The sequence below is a fragment of the Pseudochaenichthys georgianus genome, chromosome 6 (assembly GCF_902827115.2).
Source record: "Pseudochaenichthys georgianus chromosome 6, fPseGeo1.2, whole genome shotgun sequence".
Taxonomy (NCBI): Eukaryota; Metazoa; Chordata; class Actinopteri; order Perciformes; family Channichthyidae; genus Pseudochaenichthys; species Pseudochaenichthys georgianus.
Window position 1 is genome coordinate 22,838,239 of NC_047508.1, and position 12,406 is coordinate 22,850,644.

Consider the following 12,406-nt stretch of genomic DNA (forward strand, 5'->3'; position numbering starts at 1 on the left):
CATTTGAAATCAGTAGGCGAGGCTGTAATTTCGCCAGCTGTTACTCTCATGAGTGAGGCAGAAAATAATAGTTTTTAACATGCCAAAAAGCTGCTGTGTTGTTTATTGCACCTCAAACATTAAAACAAATCCAGAGTTATGTGTTTCTGTACTTCCTCTAAGAAGAAAGGACAGTAACAGAAGATCTCTGTGGCTTCAGGCTTGATCGCCGTTCAAATGACAGCGTTGGTTTCCCCAAAAGTGGGCGGGGCTGTAAAGTGACGATTTTACTCTCATCTATTATTCAAAACCATTCTATTTATACTAACGTAAATTACATGCCAGTGTTTTATGTTTTTATTTTAAATCGTATAATGTCGGACTTTTTTTCCCGTCTGTGAGGAAAAGAAATGGGGCTTAGAGCCTCAAAATACTGAAATCTGTATTTTTGAAAATCTTTTTTTCCTTATTTACTCAACAATAACACACAATTATCCTTGTTTTTATTTATTCGTTTAATTCTATAATCTTGGGCTTTTTAGCCGTAAATAAAGTCACCGGAAACAGACGTAGGCCTATAAGGGACATTTTGAGGATACACACAAACCCACTGAACAGATTACCCAAGATCCTCAGCTTGAAGCTCGTTGATTGGATGTTTAGCCGCAATGCATGTTGGGATATGATGTTAATGCGATATGATATCCGAAAAAAATAAAATAATAATAATACTTTATTCCGGGCCTGCTTGCACGCCTATCCGGATGCTGTGCTGGTCTGGGAAAATGGCCCATATCGTGATTCTACTGTGCCTGTTAACTGTTTTGGACTATGAGAAGATCTAGTCATTCTGAGAAGACTACTGGATTCAGGTCTGTTCTGCCACCCGCAGTGGGCATCCCCTGCAAAGGTTCGGATGTGTTGCTCAAACAATTACCGGTTGCCTTGTCACAGTCAATCTGCTCGACAAAATATGTTTGTCTTTTTTATTTTCCTGCGTTGATGGTTCTTCAGGACTGCTTCTTAAGCTCTAATCACACTCTCGCAGACTTTTCCGGTGTTTCTAAATTAGATGACAATGTATGTGTGTCATTTAAGAGGAAAAGATGCCTGTTTTTTTTGTTGTTATTACTGTCAGGAAATGTACAACCTAACCCTGGTCCGCCCAGTAGTAATAGTCAGATCGCTACTCCTGCTGATTTTAAAGCTAGGTCTGGGTTGGGTTTCATCCACTTGAATGTGCGCAGTCTGTTAGGTAAACTAGATTTTGTCCGTATCTGGGCAAAATCGACTGACGCTGACGTCATTGTCTTATCTTATTGAGGACGGGTGGCGCAGTGGTCTGTGCATCCGATCATCAGATCATCAGATCAATTGGGAGTGCTGGGGAACTCCAGTTCGAAACCCGCTCCTGCCGCCACTGCGTCAGGCCGTTGTGTCCTTGGGCAAGACACTTCACCCGGATTTGCTCCTGTGGGTATTGTCCACAGTACATGTATAATACCAATGTATACTTGTAAAAAGCGCCTCGATGACCTCGAGGCGTGAAGATGGACGGTGTGGCGCAGTGTGCTGTGCAATGATCAAGGGGTGAAACCCGCCGCTGCTGCGTCTGTAAAGCCGGTGTGTCCTTGGGCAAGACACTTCACCTGACCATTGCATGTATGATATATGTGTAATGTGTGTATATGTAAAGCGCTTTGAGTCATTGAAAAAGCGCTATAATAAATGTAAGGAATTATTATTATTATTATTATCTGAAACATGGCTAAATAAGTCTATTTTGGCCTCTGACATTGCCTTAAATGGTTTTAATGTGTATCGTACCGACCGGCCTAATAAAAGTGGTGGCGTTGCAATTTATGTTAAGAATAAGTTCAGCCACATTAGTTTCCAAATCGATCAGTAAGCAATTTGAATTTGTAGCCTTAAATATAGAAGTGGCAAAGGGTCAACAGGTCATGGTAGTGAGTTGTTACAGACCCCCCTCAGCTGTCAAAGACTCCTTGTCTTCACTAGCAAATCTTTTATCACAACTAGACTACAAGTAAATAGTCCTACTTGGAGATTTTAACTGGGACTGGTTAACTGCAGTATCAGAGGATTTTAAAAACCTTTGTATCTCATTGAATGTTACTCAGATTGTGGACAGTCCTACTCGCCCAAATATTAAGTCCCCTAATAAATCCTCCCTAATTGATCTCATTTTAACTAATGTTCCCCATAAATATTCATCTGTGGGAGTATTTGCAAATGATCTGAGCGATCACTGTGTTGTAGCCACAATTAGGGACACTAAGGTCCAAAAGGTTAAACCTCGCATTATCATCAAGAGAGACATAAAACATTTTGTGGAGCAGGGTTTTGTGCATGATCTGTTTGATTTTGATTGGGGTAAAATCGATCTGTGTGCTGATGTGGAAACCGCATGGTCTTATTTTTATCTTGGTTTTATGGAGATCATTGATAGACATGCACCCCTGCGTACATTTAGAGTAAAGGGACGAGACAATCCTTGGTTTTCTGCTGAGCTGTCTAGTCTCCTTCATGAGAGAAACAAGGCCTGGGCAAAGGCTAGGAAATCAAGCTCAGAGATAGAGTGGCTGCGTTTTAGGCAGCTAAGGAATAGCTTCACTTCAAATGTAAAAAGTGCAAAGTCGAAGTACTATTTGTCAGTTACCACAGAAAACCTAAATAATCCTCGGAAATTTTGGAAAGCAATAAAATCGATATCAACCGGTGAGATCCGTAATGAGCTACCTCCGTGCCTTACCACAGCATCTGGCTCTATATCGGACAGGGCCACTATGCTAAATTGCTTTAATGAGCATTTTGTGTCCTGCGGTTCTATGTTTGATTCTGTGACTAACTCTGCTTCTGTGAACACTACAGTCTGTGACTCTGAACAACGTGGTCTGGAAAACCCTTTCAGTTTTACTAATTTTACTGTCAATGTTGTTCATGAAGCCTTATCTAAGTTAGATCCTAGGAAACCGGCTGGCCCGGACAACTTAGAACCTTTCTTTTTAAAGATAGCTGCAGATTGTATTGCTCCACCTCTTACTTCTCTTTTTAACCTCTCCCTCAGCACAAATACAATTCCAAAAGTATGGAAGTCTGCTTATGTCTTGCCTTTACTGAAAGGAGGGGAGGCAACTATTTTAAATAACTATAGGCCAATCTCTAAATTGTCAGTTCTGGCTAAGGTTCTTGAACGCCTAGTGAGTGAACAGGTAAAGTAGTTTTTATGTACAAATGACATCCTGTCTAAACATCAGTCAGGATTCAGAAAGAAACACAGCACCATCACTGCCACAATGAAAGTGGTGAATGACATTACTAGTATCTTAGATAATAAGCAGAGTTGTGCAGCTCTGTTTATTGACCTTTCCAAAGCATTTGACACCGTTGATCATCGCATCTTAAAGCAGAGGCTACTCAGTATTGGCATATCCAGCCTTGCAGTGGGGTGGTTTGTGAACTACCTCTCTGAAAGGTCCCAATGTGTTCATTTTGATGGACTGTCTTCTGAGTGGTTAAACATTTCTAATGGTGTACCACAAGGTTCTGTTTTAGGACCACTTTTATTCTCCAATATATATTAACAGCGTAGGTGATAATGTGGATGAAGCTACTTTACATTTTTATGGGGATGATACTGTGATGTATTGTGCAGGTCCTACCATTAAGGAGGCTGTTGTTAAATTACAGGCTGTTTTTAACACTATTCAGACTCAGTTCTCTGAATTAAAGCTTCTTTTAAATGTGGATAAAACCAAGGTAATACTCTTTTCAAAAGCAAAAAAGACACCAGAGCCTGTTTTAGATATTGTAAGATCTTTTTCAGAAACAAGTCCTGTTTCTCGCTTGAGGCCAGGAAAAGGCTAGTCACTGTGACCTTTTTACCTGTGCTGGACTATGGGGATCTGGTCTATATGAATGCACCTGCCAATTGCCTGGTCAAGTTAGATGCTGCGTATCACAGTGCACTGAGATTTGTGACAAACTGTAAAGCATTAACCCATCACTGTACCCTGTATGCAAGGGCTGGTTTGCTTTCACTAACTGTACGGAGGCTCAGTCACTGGTACATTTTTATATACAAAGCCATGTTAGGGAAACTTCCATCTTATATCTGCTCCCTGATCTCACGGAGAATTGTAAGTGGCTACTGCCTGAGATCGAATGCTGTGGTTTTATTAAATGTGCCAACTGCTAGGACTGTCTTAGGGAAGACAGCTTTTAGATGATTTTTAGATCTAACTTGGTTAAAGCTTCACGAACAACATCAACAGTAAAAGGGGTAAAACTGAAAGGGTTTTCCAGACCACGTTGTTCAGAGTCACAGACTGTGGTGTTTACAGAAGCAGAGTTAGTGACAGAATCAAATAGAGAACCACAGGACACAAAATGCTCATTAAAGCAATTTAGCATAGTAGCCCTGTCCGATATAGGGCCAGATGCTGTGGTAAGGCACGGAGGTAGCTCATTACAGATCTCACCGGTTGATATCGATTTGATTGCTTTCCAAAATTTCCTAGGATTATTTAGGTTTTCTGTGGTAACTGACAAATAGTACTTCGACTTTGCACTTTTTACATTTGAAGTGAAGCTATTCCTTAGCTGCCTAAAACGCAGCCATTCTATCTCTGAGCCTGATTTCCTAGCCTTTGCCCAGGCCTTGTTTCTCTCATGAAGGAGACTAGACAGCTCAGCAGAAAACCAAGGATTGTCTCTTCCCTTTACTCTAAATTTACGCAGGGGTGCATGTCTATCAATGATCTCCATAAAACCAAGATAAAAATAAGACCATGCGGTTTCAACATCAGCACACAGATCGATTTTACCCCAATCAAAATCAAACAGATCATGCACAAAACCCTGCTCCACAAAATGTTTTTTGTCTCTCTTAATGATAATGCGAGGTTTAACCTTTTGGACCTTAGTGTCCCTAATTGTGGCTACAACACAGTGATCGCTCAGATCATTTGCAAATACTCCCACAGAAGAATATTTATGGGGAACATTAGTTAAAATGAGATCAATTAGGGAGGATTTATTAGGGGACTTAATATTTGGGCGAGTAGGACTGTCAACAATCTGAGTAACATTTAAAGAGATACAAAGGTTTTTAAAATCCTCTGACACTGCAGTTAACCAGTCCCAGTTAAAATCTCCAAGTAGCACTATTTCCTTGTAGTCTAGTTGTGATAACAAATTTGCTAGTGAAGACAAGGAGTCTTTGACAGCTGAGGGGGGTCTGTAGCAGCCCACCACCATGACCTGTTGATCCTTTGCCACTTCTATATTTAAGGCTAAAAACTCAAATTGCTTACTGATCGATTTGGAAACTAATGTGGTTACACTGAACTTATTCTTAACATAAATTGCAACGCCACCACCTTTATTAGGCCGGTCGGTACGATACACATTAAAACCATTTAAGGCAATGTCAGAGGCCAAAATAGATTTATTTAGCCATGTTTCAGATAAGACAATGACGTCAGCGTCAGTCGATTTTGCCCAGATACGGACAAAATCTAGTTTACCTAACAGACTGCGCACATTCAAGTGGATGAAACCCAACCCAGACCTAGCTTTAAAATCAGCAGGAGTAGCGATCTGACTATTACTACTGGGCGGACCAGGGTTAGGTTGTACATTTCCTGACAGTAATAACAACAAAAAAAACAGGCATATTTTCCTCTTAAATGACACACATACATTGTCATCTAATTTAGAAACACCGGAAAAGTCTGCGAGAGTGTGATTAGAGCTTAAGAAGCAGTCCTGAAGAACCATCATCGCAGGAAAATAAAAAAGACAAACATATTTTGTCGAGCAGATTGTCTGTGACAAGGCAACCGGTAATTGTTTGTGTAACACATCCGAACCTTTGTAGGGGATGCCCACTGCAGGTGGCAGAACAGACCTGAATCCAGTAGTCTTCTCAGAATGACTAGAGATCTTCTCATAGTCCAAAACAGTTAACAGGCACAGCAGAATCCTGATATGGGCCATTTTCCCAGACCAGCAGAGCATCCGGATAGGCGTGCAAGCAGGCCCGAAATGTGGAGGCGCTCCGTTCTCCTCGCGATATCCCCGGTGCAGCACCTCCTCAGTAGGCCTACAGCAGGATAGGCGAAGCAGGACCAGCTCGAGGCGCTCCGGTCTCTCAGTGATATCCCCGTGGTAAAACGTCCCCGGCACCGTAGAGCACGACAGGTGGAGCAGGTGGATACAGGCCTCCGCTACAGCAGGTGTAAAGCAGGCCGCAGCCCGAACGCGAAGCCGCTCCGGTCTCTCCGTTACGCCCCCCGGGGTAAAATCTCACCAGGACAGCAGCACACGACAAGTGGAAGCAGGTCCCCGCCACAGCACAACTGGGCAGGTGGAAAAAGGGGGCCCAAACAACAACGTGCAGCCGCATGTCTCTCCGCGACTTCCCGGGAAAAACCTCCCCACAACAGCATAGGTGCACAGGTAAACCTCCTATCCACGCCGATGGAAGAGAGGCAGCCCTGCCCCTCACTTTCCACGCTCCGTGAGGCGGATGAGAAAATGTGCTCCGCTCGCGAAAATGCGCTCCGCTCGCTCTGATCGACGAGTGTGACAAGCCTTTTTGTAAAAACGAAAACGTCTTTTAAAACTACAATTCCCAGTAGAGACGTGCCATAGAGAACATGTTGCGAAACACAATAGTCAGCATGTGTAGTTCTGGGGGGCGTTCGAGTCCAGTTTTGAATAGTCTGCCGTGGTTTCGTTCTATTGCAAAGAGCTTGACGCTCGGCGTAACCTTGGCGCACTGCCACTCCAACATCCAATCACAGAGCTTGAAGATTAATCACGGGGTTTGTCAACGGGACTGTAGTCCCAAACGATAGCTGGGGATTATGGGTAGTGTCTTCGGCCATCCTAAACTGAAATGTTTTTCGGATATCATATCGCATTAACAACACCACATCTGGCGTTACAGAGATCTTCTGTTACTGTCCTTTCTTCTTAGAGGAAGTACAGAAACACGTAACTGGATTTGTTTTAATGTTTGAGGTGCAATAAACGACACAGCAGCTTTTTGGCATGTTAAAAACTATTATTTTCTGCCTCGCTCATGAGAGTAACAGCTGGCAAAATTACAGCCTCGCCTACTGATTTCAAATGTGTGCTCTAAAATGATATTTATAAATGACTATTATCATTATTATAAGCAAGACAATAAATAGCAAAGATATGTAGAAAATAAATGTATTTAAGATACGTTCATAACAAATGTAACGTGGGAGAAAATAGGTTTCTAGAAGATATGTAGAAAATAAACGTATTTGAGATACGTTCATAACGAACGTAACGTGGGAGAAAATACGTTTCTTGCTTAACGTAATTGAGAATGCAGTTTAGTTCTTTGGGAACGTAATATTTAGGAGACAGGGTTGCTCCGTGGGAATTATTATGTGCAATTCATTTCTTAAGGTTATACTAACAATTTTAGTCATGTTTAATGATCTTTAACGTCACTGAAACATATCTATTAAGAAAGCTATTTCATAAATGGCTAGATCTTGATAAATAACAATTATTTGTATAGTTTTGTGTTGAGATATTCAGGAGTTAAATTATGTAAAATGCACAGTCCTGAATGTGGGTTTGTGGTGAATGTGGGGATCTACGGGACACACATGTTCAGAGTAAAGGCTTTCACATTACTATCATTATATTTTTATTTAAATGTAGGCTACATTTGACACCAAAACGGAGCACCAAAGCAGGACCAACCATCATACATTGAATTCCTTGACTAACAAGAGAAAGATTCATTCATTTAAATAAATATGTAACCACAAATGGGCCGGTTCTAAGGGGTTATTCAGTTAAGCCCGATGAGAGGGGATACAGCTGTGCACATGTCATCATTAACAGACGTCGTTTAAAAGTGATGTTTGAGTGAACGAGGACATCCCAATTAATACCTGAGGACTCCTCTGTCCTTGCGTCACCTCCTCGTGTCTCTCGCTCGCATCTTACGGAGGCGGAGCTAAGACACAAGGAAGGGAGACGAGTGAGGGAAAGGAGGAGTCGAGGAGGGGTATTGGGGTGAGGCTTCCGTGACCTATCATATCCCAGGGTGCAATGCACTCAGGGAAGAGGGAGTTTTTTTCAAATGAAATGGCTTCCGGTCTCCCCAGCAGAATGGATTTAAAAGCAACAGCAAGCGGAGGAATGGGTTTTAACCAAGCGGCAAACTCTGGGGAAGAGCCGGTGTAGTTACCAGATGTGTTCGGGGTACCAGATGTGTTCGGGTGTATTTCCGTCGCACCCGTCATCCGTCATATCCGTCATATTTTACGGCAACTCAAGAGGGCCATGATGGTCAAATTCCGAACATTTAAACATAGCCAACACTTCATTCTTTACTTTGTCCGTTATTATATGTAGAAGATTATACTTTTTCTCCGTCATGTTGTTTCCATAGCAACAACTTCAAACAGGCATAGCCTACACTTCATTCTTTACTTTGTTCGTTATTATATGTAGAAGATATTATTTTTTTCTCCGTCATGTTGTTTCCATAGCAACAACTTCAAACAACAACAACTAACCGCTAGCCGCAAAGCTAGCATCACAGCCACTGCTCCGTTTTCGGAGACTTTGCACACGTTTTTCACAAACATTTTCACACACTAGGAGTACTTCCATTTGCGTCGTCTTGATCTGTAGATGTGATTTGATGTGTCGTGTGTCCCCCAACTCCTCTCCAAAGTTCAGATATTTAATAAAATACTCAGGGGAGTTTCCTGAATTTTCATGCCCAAAGGCAAGCACTAGGCCCTGGGTAAATTAAGAGGCTGATCTCGGGCACTTTTGTCCACTTTCCCTGGTGGTAGAAACTCAAGCCAGACATCCCTGGAATCGTCTCAGAGAGTAGATGATCAGTGGGGCCTTGTTTTTACTGAATGATTTGTTTTTTTATGGGGAATTCAAATATGAGCTTATTTTTAGGATTTTCAGAGACTTTGCACACGTTTTCACAAACATTTTCAAGAAAAAGTATAATCTTCTACATATAATAACGGACAAAGTAAAGAATGAAGTGTCGGCTATGTTTAAATGTTCGGAATTTGACCATCATGGGCATGGCCCTCTTGAGTTGCCGTAAAATATGACGGATATGACGGATGCGACGGAAATACACCTGAACACATCTGGTACCCCGTGTCACTACCCGATCCGTCCCCCTGCCCGATCGGTACTGCGCATGTGCGAGATGGTCCGCCATATTGGACAACTCCGGACGGCAACCCAAGATAGACACTTGACACAGTGGCTTTTAGCAAAGCTCAAAAAGAAAACTTGAGAGAGATGAGTTATTGTTATTACAACGTGACTTCACTATTATTTAACAACTCTTTTTATTGGGTTCTTTTATTTGGGGTTAAGTACATTGTCAGAATAAGTGAGGAATGAATTTAACTTCTGTTAGACAGCCATATGCCATACATTTTTGCATACATTCACAGTAAATATGTATTCAGTATGATAGCTGTCTAACAGAAGTTAAATCTATTTCTCACTTATTCTGACAATGTACTTAACCCCAAATAAAAGAACCCAATAAAAAGAGTTGTTAAATAATAGTGAAGTCACGTTGTAATAACAATAACTCATCTCTCTCGAGTTTTCTTTTTGAGCTTTGCTCAAAGCCACTGTGTCAAGTGTCGATCTTGGGTTGCCGTCCGGAGTTGTCCAATATGGCGGACCATCTCGCACATGCGCTGTACCGATCGGGTAGTGACACCCCGAACCAAGCCCCCAGGAAGTGCGCCGGAGTCTGATGAGAATATTCGTGCTGGTCAAACGGCGGTACTACACTTCCTTTAGGTTGCTGGGCCCGGAAACACTTTTTCCCATTGACTTACATTGGGAAAGAGTGGTCTGTAACTCGTTGGATAATTTTTTTTAAACTAAATAAACTACCCAGTATGAATGTTTGTATAGCCCTTATTAAAAACATTCATTCCTCAAGTTGTAAAAATGTGCTAATAACGTTATTCTGAGAGTTATTTCCCTCGGCATTATGAACGCGCATCTAACCCACGGGACCGCGCCGCCCGGCACGTTCATGTTACGTGTTCAGTACTACATGAGTTTCTCTTTACCCATGGATGCACAATAACAACGGACCATATCGCCTTACTGCCAGCCCACGGAGCTGTAATAATGGATATATTGCACATGTTTTCTGTAATTCATCATTTGTAAAATATTATACTACATGGGCTGTATGATGTAAATCTTGTACCGTAAATCTTGTATTAAATAAAGTTAATATTACCGACGTAGATTAACGTTCCTGTAGCTTCTTATTGCATTTGCAATTGTTTTAGTTACTTGTGGGCTACTTAACATGAATAATCACAGTTACTATATCCTTTTACTCCATCACATTTCAAAAAGAAATAGGCTATTGTTATTTTAACTCCACCACAGTAATCCATCATCAGCTTTACTTTTTAGATAAAGTTTTAACTCACAATTGATCATAACAGGCTTCAACATATACATTTGTATGTATTACCAAGTGGTTTCATGTACAACCAACCCACACAATATCATGCTAAATGAAGCTCTGTTGCTTGGATATCACTAGATCCTGATGTCAGCGTAATATAAAAGTACATAACGATTGATGTGTAATTTAGCATAATTTATTAGCTAGCCGCTAGCTGCTAACTGCCGCCTCGTTAATATAAATCCAGTACCAAGCTGGCATGAACGTGCGGTGCTGTTCAACCTGATCTCACCAGAATGCGTGACTCCACCACGACTTCTTAACACCACAATGCGTGGTGGAGTCACGAACTTTGTTACATTTACGTGTCGGCACCACGCAAACAACCCCAATGTAAAGTGAATGAGGCTCCTTTGTCGTGGTGCACACACGCATTTCTACAACGTCCCGCAGTGAGCTTTTATTCTATAAAACGTTTTTTAAATCTACTTTATAGCTTGTAGTAACTCACGGGAGGCTTCTTTTATTTTATTTGTATTCATAATAATTAAAAAAATTCGTCAGAATGTAAAAATTACATTAGTTACGAATTTGTGTTCTCAAAAAACAGTGCATTGTGTGTAATGCAACTGTGATTTTTATTAAATTAGTTAGTTTTTAAGGAAGGCCAGAGCTTCAGCTGTGTCAAATAGATTGTTCCCTTTAGTTAACGTTATTTAAAAGATAATGATCATGTCCCCTGTATTGTATTACGAGCGTCCATTCCCATTGGATAACGGAGAATTGTACACCCAGAAGTAAGAATTCTCCTTACTGTCGATTGATTTTACAGTGATATCTGCACTACTCATCGACTAAAAAACACAAAATTGTCCTTGTTAATTACACAGCATTGATTGGTTTGAATTGTGTACAATGCTTTTGTATTTTCCCCCTTCAATTCAGAGAAACAAAGATTTTTTCGGAGTTTTTGGATGGCAGACGACACTAGACTACCCAGAATCCTCAGCTATCGTTTGGGACTACACCATGTGCTTAGCTTGACAAACCCCGTGATCAGTCCTCAAGCTCTTTGATTGGTTGACCTCCAACTGCATTCCATATAAAAAAGGTTTCGTAAAAGAGAAAATCATACTTTATTCAGCAGTGCTTGCTTTACTCTTTGAAAGTCATCACATGAATGCATTGTAATAAATGGTTTGGCTGCATTAAATATTACACATCTGTCATAGTTCTTTATTTATCTCCAGAGATCGGGCATCAGAATAGACCGGAAACTATTCTTTTACTGTTCTGTTTTAATTTCACAATAAATTACTAGTCATATTTTGTTTTGATATTATTGTTTTTTTATTAACTACTAGACCGCTGGGTCATGTTAAGGCCATCTTTTCTGTGTTGCTGTGGGGTTTTTCCATCGCTTTTGTGTTACAAATATCAAAACAATAACAAAATAATATTTGTCGTAAACTAAACCAGAAACAGCAGTATATCTTATTTTGTTAACACTGTAAACTTGACAGCTTTTTAACCCAAACCACCTACTGGTTAAAGCACGTTATTGCACGTTTAGAGTAATTGCAATGCAGGAAGATTGTGTTGCTTTTTAACGACTGTTTAAAATGCCTTTTTCTTAATGTCTTTCATTTTTGTAAAGCACTTTTGAATGTGTTATATTTTATGAAAACATTTAAATATTAAGAGTACATACAAAATAGTGGGAAAGTAGAAGGTCAATGATATAAATATAGAATAGAAAATATCAAGAAGATACTCAAATGATATCTAGAATAAAACAGTTTAGTGCCTGATAGGAGGATGTGCTAACTAATAAGGCTTTATTTAAACATTAAAGAATACTTTAGGTTAAGGTCTTCATTTAAATAGGAAAAAAGCTTTGGGGGTATCTAAATATTAAGC